Source organism: Macaca thibetana, chromosome 7 (assembly GCF_024542745.1).
Source record: "Macaca thibetana thibetana isolate TM-01 chromosome 7, ASM2454274v1, whole genome shotgun sequence".
In the NCBI taxonomy this organism is placed as follows: Eukaryota; Metazoa; Chordata; class Mammalia; order Primates; family Cercopithecidae; genus Macaca; species Macaca thibetana.
In genome coordinates, this window is record NC_065584.1 from 114417784 (window position 1) to 114431857 (window position 14074).

A 14074-nucleotide genomic window follows, 5' to 3' on the forward strand; every position below is an offset into this window, starting at 1 on the left:
GTTATTCCGCTGTTATTGAATGAAGTATTCTATAAATGTCAGTTAGATCCAGCTGATTGATGGTGGTGTTCAGTTCAACTATGTTCTTATGGGTTTCCTCCCTGCTGGACCTGTCAATTACTGATAGAAGGATATTTAAGTCTCCACCTATAAGAATAGACTCATCAACTTGTCCTCAAAATTTAATAATATTTTGCCTCATGTATTTTGACACTTTTTAGGTGCACATACACTAAGGATTGAGATGTTTGGGTGATATAACCCCTTTATCATGAAGTGATGTACATTTTTATCCCTGATTATGTTTCTTGCTCTGAAGTCTGTTCCTTCGGAAATTAATATAGCTACCACAGTTTTCTTTTAATTAGCGTTAGCACGCATACATTTCCCTACTGTATTACTTTTATCTATCTGTGTTTTTAGAGTTAAAATGGGTTTCTGGTAGACAACATATAGTTGGATCTTATTTTCTTATTCACTCGGACACTCTATTTTAATTGATGTATTTAGATCATTGACATTGAAAGGGATTATTGATATAATTGGATTAATATCTAACAAGTTTCTTACTGTTTTCTATTAAATATCTTTGTTTTTGTTTCTTTTTTTTTTTTTTTTGTCTCCCATTCTTTTTCTGCCTCATTTGGTTTTAGTTGAGCATTTTGTCTGATTCAATTTTTACTTTTTTAAAATGTTTTTCAGTGATTGCCCTAGAGTTTGCAATATACATTTACAACTAATCCAAGTTCATCTCCAAATATACTAAATCATTTTAAAGGTTTTAAAATAGAGTGTTTACAGTTTCTCCTTCCCACTCATTATAAAATTGCTGTCATTCATTTTACTTACGTCTGTGCTACATCCACACAATTCACTGTTTACTATTATTACTTTGAACAAAGTATTATCTGTTAGATCCATTAAGGAAAAGAAAAATGAAAGACTTTATTTCACCTTTATTTATTCCTTCCCTAATAATCTTCTTTTCTTTATTTAGATTAAAGTTTTTAACCTATATAATTTTCCTTCTCTCTGAAGAACTTTTTAAACATTTCCTGCTAGGCAAACTCCCTCATTTTTGTTTGGCTATAAGTTATTTATTTCTCTGTAACTTTTGAAAGATAATTACTCTGAGTATAGAATCCTACGCTTTTTCGTTATTCCTATAAACACCTTAAATATTTCACTCCACTGTTTTCTTGCTTGAATGGTTTCTAAAGTCAGATATAATTTTTATCCTTGCTTCCCAATAGATAAGGTGGTTTTACCCTCTGACTTCTTTCAATACTTCCCCCTTGTCTTTTAATTTCTTCAGTTTGGGTATGATATGCTTACATGTAGATTTCTTGGCATGTATTCTACTTGGCGTTCCCTGAGCTTCCCGATTTGTGGCTTGGTGTCTGACATTAATTTGGGGGAATTCTCAGCCATTATTATCTCAAAAATTTTCTCTGTTCTCATCTCTCTTGTTTCTCCTTCTCATATTACAATTATGTATATGTTACATCTTTTGCAATTGTCCCATGGTTCTTGGACAATTTGTTCCATTGTTTTAATTGCTTTTTCTCTATGCATTTCAGTCTTGAAAGTTGCTATTATATTTCTTAAAACTCATTGATTCTTTCCTTGGCTGTGCTTAGTCTACTGATGAGTCCATCAAAAGCGTTCTGTATTTCTGTTATAATGATTTTATTTCTTGCATTTACTTTTTTATCTATGTTTGATGAACAAAATTGATCTATAATTGATGAACAAAAATTGTATATATTTATCATTTATACAATGCTTTGATATATGTAGATGTTGTGAAATGGCTAAAAATCAAGCTAATATATATTACCTCATATATTTTTATGATTAGCACACTTAAAATCTACTCTCAGCAATTTTCAAGCATATGAAATACTGTTATTAACTGTAGTCACAACAATGTACAAGTGATCTCTTAAACTTATTCCTCCCATCTAACTGAAATTTTATGCCTTTGACCAACATTTTCTCAGTTCTACCCACATGCCAGCCTCTGATAACCACTATTCTAATCTCTGCTTCTATGAATTCAACTTTTTAGATTTCATGTATTAGTGAGATCATGCAGTATTTGTTTTTCTGTATCTTATTTCACTTTGTATAATATCACCTAGCTTTATTCATGTTGTCACAAATGACAGGATTTATTTATCAGGCCAAACAGTGTTCTGTTTGTACATATACCACCTTTTCTTTATTCATTCACCCATGGATGAACACTTAGGTTGATTCCATGTATTGTGAATACTGAGAGGAACAGGAGAGTGCAGGCATCTCTTCAGCATACTAATTTTATTTGCTTTGGATACATATTCTTGCATTTCCTTTTAGTTCTTTCTTGAAGTTTCTATCTCTTTGCTTATATTAGCAATCTGTTCTGACATTGTGTCCACTTTTTCCATTAGAGCCATGGCATACTAATCACAGTTGTAAATTCTCAGTCTGAAAATTCCAAAATCTCTGCTATAACTGAGTTAGGTTCTCATGCTTGCTCTGTCACTCTAGAAGTCCTTTACTATGTCTTGTAATTTGTTTGTTGAGAGCCAGGCATGATGTACTGGATGAAAAGAACTGAGGTAAGTAGGCCTTTAATGTAAGGTTTTATATTTGTCTAGCTAGGAGTTAGCTGTGTTTTCCATTTGTTTTTGGTGTTAGAGGCTATAATTTCCTCTAGTTTCCTTGTTTTTGTCTTTCCCGTTGTCTTTGGGTTCCCTAGAGACTTCTTAAATAAGGCCTGAGCTGTACCGTTCTTTCCATTGTAATCCCCTATTATCACACAGGAGCCCTAAAGGTGGGGTGGGAAGGTGTGGAGGGGAGGGAAGCCTTCTATCATCCTGTGCTCTTGGACTGTGATCTTCACAAGCGTTTCGGTTATTTCTTGTGCCCCCTCCCCATATGAGATGGGAAGGATGGGGAAGGGGTGAGGTTGGATATTTTCTTTTTCCCAAGCCACTTAGGCTCTGATAAAATAGTTTTCATTGAGGCTGTGTTGAGAAGAACAGAATGCTATGGTTATGTTTCAAAAAAGGCTGGTTTCTTCTCTCCATGCTAAAAGCACAACAGAATTTTTCTTTAATTCTCACTATGACAGCCTGGTAGGTATCTTGGAGGTAAAACTCACAAAACTGGGCCTGCCCCCAGCCACCCTAAGACTGGGCCCTCCTGACATGTTTGACTCTCAAGCTTGTCCACATTGAGCCTCCAACAATTTTTAAATCACAGTATACGTTTCTCTACCTTGGTACTGGCTCCAGCAAGTTTCTGCTCCTGGTTTTCTACTCTGATAAGCTGTGGTTCTCCTTATCTGCCTGTCTGTCTCTGCAATTTGGGGGCAGTGGTTTGCCCTGTGACCTCAGTTCTCTGATAGATAAGAAGAGTTGTTGATTTTTCAGTTTGTTCAGCTTTTTTCTTGTGAGGATGGGAGTGAAAACTTCCAAGTTCCTTATATGCCAGGCAGCTTGAAACTAGAAGTCTTGTTTTCACTTATTAGAATACTTTTATAAGGAACAAGTCCCCTCACCTACTATGTGTTTACCCAGGGTTATAGCTGATACAGGAAATGCAGAATAAAAACTTGATTCTTTTTAACTTTTATTTACCTAGGTTTCCAGATAATTGGTTGTTTCCCTATCATCTACACAAGACGAATTAATAGTATTTCTGAGATAATTTTAGGCTTAGAGAATAGTTGCAGAAATAGTACAAAGTTACTGTATACCTGCCACACAGCTTCTTGTATGTTAACATCTTATATAACCATAGAATATTTTATCAAAACTAAGAAATTAACACTGGCACAAAACTAGAAACCAAAGTACAGACTTAATTGGATTTGACAAATTTTTCCACTACTGCCTTTTTATCAGTTCCAGGTATATCCAGGATTTCACATTGCATTTAGTGCCATGCCTTCTTAGTCTTCCCCAATTTGTGATGATGTCTTTTTTTTTCTTGTCTTTTAGAACTTTGATTTTTTTAAAGTACTGGACAGGTATTTTGTAGAATGCACCTCAATTTGGATTTTTCTGATGTTTTATCAAAGTTAGATTGAGTTTATTCATTATTGGGAAAGATACTACCTACTGATGTGCCCTTGACACACAGGGAAGGGGTACATGATACTGATCATTTATTACTGGTGATGTTAACCTTGAGTGCATGGCACAGGAGGCGTCTGTCAGTGTGCACCAGTGTAAACTTTCTCTTTTCCCTTATGAGATGGGAAGGATCTGGGAGGGGTGGAGTTGGGCATTTCCTTTTCCCAAGTCAGTTGGGCTCCGAACAAATACTTAGAAATGTAAATACTTTCTACTTAAATGTGCCCACTACTTAAAATTCATCAGTGAATCTTGCCTATGGCAATTATACCTGTAGTGTTCTAATGGTGTTTTTAGAATATCCCCAATTTCTTCTACATTTACTGATTGGAATTTTTATGTAAAGGGAAAATGATCTCTTTATTAATTTATGTATTCAGTTATCCATTTATATTAGATGGATTCCTGGGCATTTATTTTACTCTTTGGCGTATATTCCAACACTATCATTACAGTTTAGTCCAAGTTGTTCATGGGGAACTCTTTGGTCATTGCTCTTATTTAGTTATTTATTTTTTAAATTTTACTTTTAAGTTTGAGGATTCATGTGCAGAATGTGCAGGTTTGTTACATAGGTATATATGTGCCATGGTGGTTTGCTGAACCATCAACCCATCATCCAGGTTTTAGCCCCTCATGCATTAGGTATTTGTCCTAATGCTCTCTCTCCCCTTGTCCCCACCCCCTGACAGGCCCTGGTGTGTGATGTTCCCCTCCCTGTGTCCCTGTGTTCTCATTGTTCAACTCCCACTTTTGAGTGAGAACATGTGGTGTTTGGTTTTCTGTTCCTGTGTTAGTTTGCTAAGAATGATGGTTTCTAGCTTCATCCATGTCCCTGCAAAGGGCATGATCTCACTCTTTTTTATGGCTGCAAGGTCATTGCTCTTTAGGCATTTAGAGCCCTTTTAGGTTTACTCCTGTGCTCTTTTGACACTCCCTCAAACCATTTTGCTTTTGCTTTGCTGGCTTAATTTGTTTTGTTTTATTTTAGCACTTCCTTCCTACTAGCACTACAAGATGTTACAGAATCTTTGTGAATCTTCCCTGACACAGACCTGGTATCAACCACACCTGCACAGAACCATGTTCTCCTTTTGTTGGAGAATGGTGATTAGAAACCATGAGCTGAACAGAAGGCATGCTCATTGCCACAGGGGTGTCAGAGCATCTAGTTCCTATCAGTGGATAGCACTCGGAGATATATAGGCTAACTCATGTATACACACATCTACATTTACTTCTGCATCTACTTTCATATATTCACACACACACATACACACACACTCATGAGTTCATATTGATTCTCAAAATTCAACGCAGCATCACATAATCCATTTTAGACTTGCCCCTTTCCTTATTGTAACTTCTTTCTCTCATGGTGTAAAACCTGGTTCCATTGTCTCAAATATATTTACTTATTTACTCAACACTACTATACAAATAAAGTGGTTTCAGCATTCTTTTTATTTATTTATTTTTTACAGACAGGATCTTGCTCGGTCACCCAGGTTGGAGTGCAGTAGCTCAGTCATAGCTCCCTGCAGCTTAGAACTCCTGAGCTCAAGTGATCCTTCAGCCTCAGCCTTCCAAGTAGCTGGGACTACAGGCACTGCCACCACACCCTGTTAGTTATTATTATTATTTTTTGTAGGGTTGAGGTCGTGCTATGTTGACCAAGCTGGTCTAGAACTCCTGGCCTCAAGTGATCCTCCCACCTCAGACATGAGCCACAGTGCCCAGCCCAGAATTCTTAATCCAACCCCTCTGGGAAACAAATATACCAACAAAAGCAGTCTTTGTTTATGTTCTTTTTTTCTTTAGTCTTACAGTAACCATTTAAAATACTGCTTTTTGAAATGACTTAGGTCAGCTCTTTTCTTCCTCATGCCCTCACTGTGCTTATGTAATTCATTTGTAATATGGTTTAACTCATCATCACAGTCTGGGGATTCAATCTTTTCCCCACATCCTGGTTGATTTTTTAAAATTTATGTCAATAAAATTCACTTTTTATGGCAAATTGTTCTTTGACAAATGAAAAGAGTCTGTAAAACTGTGTCGCCACCAAAGTTTTATATAATACTGTTCCATCATCCTCAAATTTCCCGTTCGCTGCTCCTGTATATAAAACCTCGTCCAATCCAAGATAATCACTGATCTGCTTTCCTTCTGACAGCTTTGCCTTTTCCAGCATTACATAAATTGGATTACATGATGCATAGCCTTTGGACCTTTCTTCTTTCACTTAGCAGAATATATTGAAGAATTATCCTTATTGTCACATGCATGCATCATCTGTTTCTTCTTACTGTTGAATAGTATTCTATTATATGGATGTGTCATAGTTTATTTATCCATTTGTCATTTCAAGGGCATTCACATCCCTAAATCTTTATGTTTGGTAGATACAGAGGAATAGAACTCTGGATCATAGATTAAGTGGATGCTTAATTTATACAAACTTGCCAAATTCTTCTCCTCAGTGCAGACGCAGGGATGGCCAGGCAGAAAAGAACAAGACCCGGTCACATCAAGTGATCTGGCTTTGGAAGCCTCTTTGATCCTGTGAGTCCAAAACTCTCCTCCCTCACTCAGAGACACCGAGAAAGAGAGGAGGGCACTTAAAGTGAGACTCCTCCCACATCAAGAGACATCTGACTGCCACACCTGGAAAAATCACTTTTTCCCTACAGGCATCACCAGCAGACTATACTGGGAGCCTTAGGGGCATCGGAAGAATCAAGTATAGGAAATAACACTGCAAAGTTTCTAAATGTTAAATAGCTATTAGAACCACAACCCATAAGAGTAGGCTAAGACCCATATGTTGAATCTGAACCGGTTGACAGCATGCTAAAATAAAATATTTAATATTTAAATAGGACCCAGTCGGTACGGTGGCTCAGGCCTGTAATCTCAGCACTTTGGGAAGCTGAGGAGGGCAGATCACCTGAGGTCAGGAGTTCGAGACCAGCCTGACCAACATGGCAAAACCCCATCTCTATTAAAAATACAAAAATTAGCTGGGCATGGTGGCGGGCTACTGGGGAGGCTGAGGCAGGAGAATTGCTTGAACCCAGGAGGCAGAGGTTGCAGTGAGCTAAGATCATGCCATTACACTCCAACCTGGGCAACAGAGCAAGACTCCATCTCAAGATAGATAGATAGATAGATAGATAGATAGATAGATAGATAGATAGATAGATAGATGGATGGGACTACTCAAAGTCTCCTGGCCTAACAGATACAATTTTCAGAGCACAGTTGAAAATTATATCATAAGAAGAATCACCTTGAATGAGAAAAATCAATCAACTGACATCAACAACAAGAAGAAGCAGGTATTAGAACTATTTGACAAGGATTTTAAAACAGTTCTAAAAATATTTCAATCAACAAGTACAGATGCTCTTAAAACAAATAAAAATACAAACTAGAAAAGTTTAGTAAAATAGCATATGGTATAAAAACGACTAACTTGAAATTATAGAACTCAAAAACATAGCAAGAGAAAGTTTTAAAAGCCCACTGGATAAACTCAATCGTGGAATGAAAATGTCAGAGGACGGAATCAATGAACTTGAAAACATATTAATAGAATTCACCTAGACTGTACAAAAGAGAGAAAATATACCAAAAGAAAATGAACAATCCTTTGGAGACCTGTGGACAATAACAAGAGATTCATTCAAAAATAGTACCACCAAGGCCTTAGAAGAAGAAAAGAAAGTGTGGAAGAATGAGTATTTGATACAATGATGGTGGAAATTTTTTCCAATTTTTCAAAAGATAGAAACTTACAGTTTCAAACAATTATTATATGTAAATCTAAAACTAAAAATTTTAAAAAGAAGCAAAAGTTTATTTTTTAATTGTATATTACTAGCATATAAAAATATAATTGTATTTTGTTTATGGGCCATAATTCCTGCAACCTTGTTACATTTATTACTTCCAGCAGTGTTTTTGTAAAATTTATAGGGTTTCTTATGTAAACAATCATTTGTCAGTGAATAGTGTCATTTTTCTTGTATAATGATACTGGCTTTGTCTTCCATTATTAGTGTTGAATAGGAATATTTCCTAGTTTAAAAAATCTCCACAAATGCAAAAGAGCCAAAATACTGGATGAATGTGTGTATTCTCTAGCCACAATGAATTCAAACTAGAAGTCAATAATGGGAAGAAATCAGAAAAATTTATATCCAAGTGCAAATTAAAGTACACTCTGAATAATCCATGAGTTAAATAGAAAATCTCAAAGAAAATTTTAAAAGACATACAGTTGACTAAAAGCAAAAACACACCATATCAAAATACATGGAATGTAGTTACAGCACTACTGAGAAATTTATACTGCTAAATATTTACATTAAAAATGAGACAATATCTCAGACAAATAACCTATATTCCCACTTCAATAACTAGGAAAACAAGATCAAAATAAATGGAAAGTAAGCAGAAAGAAGGAAATAATAAATATAGGCCAGAAATCAATGAAATTGAAAACAGAAAAAATAAAGAAAATACGTGAAACCATCAGCTAGTTCATTGGGGGAAAAAAAAAACCCAATAACATTAGTAAACCTATAGCAAAACTGGCAAAAATAAAAAGAGAATACTCAAATAAATAATAATAGAAATAAAACAGGGGGTATTACTACAGATTCTTCAGTTGTTAAAAAGATGTTATGGGGGATGGTATGAACAATTACTCATACATTCAAAAACTTGGAAGAAATGGAAATCTTCCAAAAAAGTTCCACAAACTACAAAAACTCATGCTAGATAAAATAGATACTCTGAGTATCCCTGTAACCATTAAAAGCATTGAATTTGCAATTTGAAGTGTCTGGAAGAATAATTCTCCAGGCTGATATGGTTGCACCAAGGAATTATAAAGTCATTTGAAGAAAAATAACACCAATTTTATGCAATCTATTTCAGAAAATAACATAGTGGGGAGCATCTTCTGCCTCATTTTTTAAGGCCAGTGTTACCTTGACTAACCAGTGTAAGACAATATTTTTAAAAAGAAAACTATAGACCAATACCTCCCATGAGTTTATATGCAAAAATCCTCAAAAGTATTATCAACTGAATTATCAAGTTGGATTTATTCCATGGATGTTTGACTGCTTTGGCATTTAAAAATTAATCACTGTAATGTACCATGTCATTAAGCTAAAGGAAAAAGACCATATGCTATTATCAATTGATGTAATATGCTTTTGATAATTTATGTAAAATGCAATTGACAAAACCCCACATCCATTCATGATAAAAACTCTCAGCAAGTTGGGAACAAAGAAAAATTTTCTCAATTTGATAAAGAACACTTGCAAAAATAAAAACAAAGCTCAAGACTATAGGTAACATCACATTTAATACTTCTCTCCTCCTTCAAATTGGAAACAGGAGGAAAAATCTCAGCATTCACCACTCTTGTACTGAAAGTTCTAGCCACTTTAATAAGATTAAAAAAAAATAGGCACACTGATCAGAAAGAAATAAAACTGCTCCTATTTGCAAATGACTTGATTGTCTATATGGAAATCCCAAGGATTCTACAAGGAAACTCTTATAACTAATAAGTAAGTTCAGCAAAGTCCTAGTTTACAAGGTCATCACACAAATATCTATCACATTTCTGTATACTAACAGTGAATATGCAGAAACCACAATAACATTAGCAATCACCCCAAATAAAATTAAATCTTAATTATGGATTTATAATGGATTTATATGGATTTATAGCCTTAAAGGGAAAAGATAAACTATAAAAGTTTTAGAAAAAAATTAAAAATCTTCAGAATCTAGGGTAGGCAAGGTTTTCTCAAATTTGATGTCAAAAAGAGATAATTTGGAGCTCATGAAAAGTAAAAACATTTGCTCTGCAAAATATCCCCCGAAGAGAATAAATCTATAAGCTAAAGAAAGTAAGCAAATATTTCCAAATCACTTATCTAGTAAAGGATTTGTAGCTAGGATATATAAAGATTCTCAAGAATTCAGTATTAAGAAAACCAAAAAATCCAACTAGGAAATAGGCAGAAAATATGAACAGATACTGTTTTTTGTTGTTGATCTGTAGGAATTCTTTATATATTCCGGATAATAATCCTTTATCAACATATGAGTTGTAAATACTTCCTCCCATTCTGTGTGTTGTCTTTTCACTCTTTTGATAGCGTCTTCCAATGCATACAAGTTTTAAATTGGGATGAAGTTCATACTATCTATTATTTTATTGCCTGCTATCAACATTTTTATAAGTTAGTTTGAGCGGCTTCCTTCTTCCTGTTACCAAATCATCCCTGGCTAAAACACCAAGAAACAGAAGCACTAGGCAGGAGAGAACAAGGGTTCTGAGAAATGAAAACAGATCCACTGGGAGAGTTAAATGCACCAACATGCAGAGAAACACAAGTTCAAGGAGACGGCTTAGGGAAGACTTGATAGCAGGGGCAGAAATTGCCTTGCCTCCTGCCCCTAGCATCTTCTGTGCCACATGTGGCCTGGTGTGCAGGTCAAGTTCAAGTTGGAGTCATTTAGGTAGATACCAAGTTGCATGGTGAAACCAGATTAGACACCAGTAAATACAGCCATAGGCCAAATGCCATGGGGAGGCTCAGTGAGCCCTGGGCTTGCTAGGGCGGGCAGAAAGAGAGATCACAGTAGGTAAAAGGAGATGAAGCATGAGGTAAGGCCAGGTATCTCTGGCACTACTCCATAAACCAGATGACATACCAGGGGTGGTTTCTATGTACAAAGAAAGATACCTCTCAGCATTAAGATCATCCTTTCAATGGGGCCACACAGGTTCCCATAACTCAGTCTGCCTGATACGTACTAACCCAGATAGAGAAAGGTAAGTACAGGGTAGGCTAAAGCCAGGGAACAACAACAACAAAAATGTGTCAATCAAGAGATAGTACTGCACTCACCTGGGCAAGGTGCAAGGGAGACTTGCTAACAAAAATGGTCCCACCAGGCAGTTACTATAGAAAGAAGAAAAATCTAAGGCTGAATGTTGGGGTGAGCATAGTTTGATGAAAGGGCTGTGCAAAAAGATGTAAAGAAAGTTAGTAAGATGTTGGGTGATCAGCTGTCCTGATTTACCTGAAACTGAGACATTTCCCAGAACACAAGACCTTCGGTGACAAACTAGTACAGTCCTGGGCAAACCAAGACTGTTGGTTACCTTAGCAAGATGTCAGTGTAAAGTTGGATGGAATGCCCTTGCCTGCAAGGTGTGCAAGGCTCTGCTGAGCAGTATGTCTCCACAGCTTGCCCTTCCACCCCTGGTTGCTTGCTGTGTGAATTTTCTACCCCTTCTTCCCACAGGAGATGTGTGTGTTCTCAGGCATAGAAAGCAAAACACTAATGGAGCTAAGAGGTAAGGTAAAAGGCCCACATGTAATAAGAGCTTAAGAAATGATGAGAAAAGGCTGGACCAAGTGGCTCACGCCTGTAATCCCAGCACTTTGGGAGGCTGAGGAGGGTGGATCATCAGTCAGGAGTTCAAGACCAGCCTGGCCAACATATTGAAACCCCATCTCTACTAAAAATACAAAAAAAATTAGCCAGGCTCAGTGGTGCATGCTGTAGTCCCAGCTACTTGGGAGGCTGAGGCAGGAGAATCTCTTGAACCCAGGAGGTGGAGGTAACAGTAAGCCGAGATCGCGCCACTGCACTCCAGCTTGGGCAACAGAGTGAGACTTCATCTCAAAAAAAAAAAAAAAAAAAAAAAAAAGACAAAAAAAGATTATGAATAAATATTGAATAAACATGTCAGTTAAAAGTGACAAGAGTTGAGAAAAGGTAGCAGAATTTTAAGACAGGGAAGGGCAAGCAGAAGAAAAACAGTGACAGAAACAATCTGGAGACAGACCAACAGTGTGGTAGCAATTTGTACATAGGAGAGACAGCGCGATGGAAAAATCCAGGAGAGGCAGACAGGGAAATGAAAGGTGGGTTCACGTAGAAGAAAGATGGATGCAGGGGAAGTGCAAAAAATAGAAGCAGAGAGAAATGAAGGAAAAAGTTGGAAGAGGCTGAGGAGACATGGAGAAGACTATTCAAACTCTACTTTGATAGAATAAATATCCTTGATTTCTAGGCTGAATTTAAACAGAGTAATTTAATTTCAAAGCTTTGCTCAAATCCTATAAAAATGAAGATAAATATTTCAAAATAAAGCTTAAGAATGGAAATGGCTCCATATCAGTTTGAATAATAGTTCTTGGTATTATATAAGACTTTTTTTTCTAAGCCCCCCACCCCCCGCACACACACACACTGACCAAAACAAACAGCAATGCATGCAACAGACAAATCTTTCTTGAGAGGAAGAGTCCATCAATGCAGCCAACTTCACAGTTGTCTTATTTTAAGAAATTGCCGTTGGGTGCAGTGGCTCACGCCTGTAATCCCAGCACTTTGGGAGGCTGAAGCGGGCACATCATGAGATCAGGAGTTCGAGACCAGCCTGGACAATATGGTGAAACCCAGTCTCTACTAAAAATACAAAAAATTAGCTGTGCATGGTGGCGCGTGCCTATAGTCCCAGCTACTCAGGAGGCTGAGGCAGGATAATTGCTTGAACCTGGGAGGCGGAGGTTGCATTGAGCCGAGACTGTACCACTGATTCCAGCCTGGGCAACAGAGACTCAGTCTCAAAAAAACAAAAACAAAAAAAGAAAGAAATTGCCACAGCCACCCCAACCTTCAGCAACCACCGCCCTGATCAGTCAGCAGCTGTCAAGGGAAGACCCTCACTGAAGGCTCAGATCATCATTAGCAGTTTTTAGTAATAAAGTACTTTTTAAATAAGATGTGTACATTTTTTAAAATATGCTATTGCACAGTTAATAGATTACAGTATAGCAGTCTATTCTGTGAATCACTTTATTGTAACATTCACTTTATTGCGGTGGTCTGGAACCAAACCCACATTATCTCTTTGATATGCCTATAGTAAAATATGAGAGAAGACAGATAAATGGAAGAAGAAAGTATTACATCAAAAGAAACAAGAACTTAAAGATTTGGAAAATTCTTAGTCTGTCCACATGGCAAATAAAAAATAAAAATGAGAAAGTATGTCCAGAAGAGAGAACCAAGGGTGTGGCTCAATGAAGGGAATACAAGCAGAAACACCTACACCACCGGCTTACACTGAAGGGGATGAGAGAGGGAAGAAATGAAGGAAGGTGGTGGCACTTCTTAGACTCTGCAGGCGAGGACAATGGTGCTAATTGGCTGTGAACGTGAACTGTTCATCAAGAAAATGGAAGAACGACCTAGAAGGTGTTTCAGAGAACATCAGGGCCGCCTCCTTGTCTTCAAAGGGTCAGACTCCAGCCACCACTTTGGTTTCAGCAGGCAGATGGCCTCCACCAGAAGCACTGGGGTAGGTCTGCTCTACAGAGCTGTAGGAGTAGGGCTGCCCTACAGGGCCCAGAGGCAAAGGTGCTGCCCCACTAGATCCAAAGGTAGGGGATTAAGCCCAAGAGGATTTTCCTGCCAAGCCTTAAGATCTGATGGAGTTTATCTTGCTGGGTCTGGGACTTGCTTGGAACCCATTGTCCCTTTTTTCTTTCTGACTTCTCCCCTTGAAATGGGAATGTACGTCCTAAGCCTGTCCCACTATTGTAGTTTGGAAGCACAGAATTTGTCAGTTCACAGGTTTACAGCTAGAGAGGACCTCACCCATAGCTGATTTGGATGACATCTGGATGAGAATTTGAACTTAGATTGATTCTGGAATGAATAAGACTTTGGGGGCTGTTGGAATGGTGGTTCGTGTATTTTGTATGTGAGAAGAATGTAAATTTGAGGAGGCCTGAGAGTGGAATGCTATGGATTGAATTGTGCCCCCCTCTAATCCATATGTTGGAACCCTAAACCCCAGTGTGGCTGTATTCAGAGACAGGGCCTTTAAA

The 14074-nt window shown here is 37.3% G+C and overlaps 1 protein-coding gene across 1 annotated transcript in view; it reads right to left on the reverse strand.

The window, feature by feature from the left end:
• The window catches only part of CHRNA7 (cholinergic receptor nicotinic alpha 7 subunit), an 880272-nt gene that overhangs the window by 165253 nt on the left and 700945 nt on the right, over nucleotides 1–14074 (reverse strand). The gene's annotated exons all lie outside the window — the stretch shown is intronic.